General features: G+C 64.5%; 1 protein-coding gene across 1 annotated transcript in view; it reads left to right on the forward strand.

The window, feature by feature from the left end:
* The window catches only part of GPR37L1 (G protein-coupled receptor 37 like 1), a 3,658-nt gene that overhangs the window by 306 nt on the left and 2,169 nt on the right, over nucleotides 1-1,183 (forward strand). The gene's annotated exons all lie outside the window — the stretch shown is intronic.

Below are 1,183 nucleotides of genomic sequence, written 5' to 3' on the forward strand. Positions count from 1 at the left end.
GTGGGAGGTGTGGGCGCGCGACCCCGCGACCCCGCGACCTAGGGCCTGAGTACAGTCTTGCTGCGTCTCCTGCAAACGGGGCCGGGGACACATAGGGAACTGGCTGTGGGTGGCACTCGGGGGGAGCGGCCCGGGGTGCAGGGCCTGGGAGCAGGGCAGCCGGGTGTCCCCCGAGGGAGCTGCTCAGGGCGGCTGTCCCTGCTCTGTATCCTGCGCTGCCCCCTGCCGTCTCTCCACCTCGGGCACCGGGGCATGTGCCCTGACCGGGAATCAAACCTTGACCTCCCGGTTCCTAGGTCAGTGCTCAACCACTGAGCCACACCAGCCGGGCTCCATTGATTTTTAGAGACAGTAGAAGGGATGGGGGGAGAGAGAGAGACACATGGATGTGAGAGAGACACATCCATTGGTGTGTTGCCTCCCCCACAAGCCCTGATGGGACCTAGGATCGAACCTGCGACTCAGGTACGCGTGTCCTTGACCGGGAATCAAACCCATGACCTTTGGGTGCGCGGGCCGATGCCCTAACCACTGAACAACACCAGCCAGGACTGAATGAATTCTTGAAGGATTAAGTGGTGCTTAGGCTAAACTACTTAGAATGAGAAGAATTCAATAGATGGTGGTTTTTCCTGGGAGCGGCCTGGGGAGGGGGGCATACAGGTGGCTGGCTGGTCCCAGACAGCCCGGCCCTACCCCAGGGTGGGTCTCCGCACACCTGGGGGCTGCAGGGGGGGGAGGAGGGACCCTGGTATGTGGAGACCCACCCTGACCCACCCTCTACCCCTCTTGGAGGGCAGCGGTCGCCCTTGTAGGAAGGGTGGTGGTGGAAGTCCAGGACCAAGTTCAAGGCCCCGGAACCCTTATCTGGGAGGGGGGGGCCTCAGGAATGACTCTTGAGAGATCCTGGGAGAGGCAGGGGGAGGAGAGAGCGGGTGAGGCCGCCTGCAGGGGGTCGGCACGGCTCACCCAGGATGCCCAGCGGCCATGCCAATCAGGGGGGGACCGTCCCCGAGCTGGAGGGGCCGAGCGTGGCCGGAGGCATCCGAGCACAGTCCTGGGTGGTCCTTGTCCTCTGACCGCTGGAGGCTCCGCGGCCTTTCTTCTCCCGGGCACGCTCCCCGGCGGCCCTGGCGGCTTCCTCTTGGCTCACAGGCGGTTTTCCTGTCGGCTCAGTGAGCGC

This window comes from Myotis brandtii, unplaced genomic scaffold, assembly GCF_000412655.1.
Source record: "Myotis brandtii unplaced genomic scaffold, ASM41265v1 scaffold975, whole genome shotgun sequence".
Taxonomy (NCBI): Eukaryota; Metazoa; Chordata; class Mammalia; order Chiroptera; family Vespertilionidae; genus Myotis; species Myotis brandtii.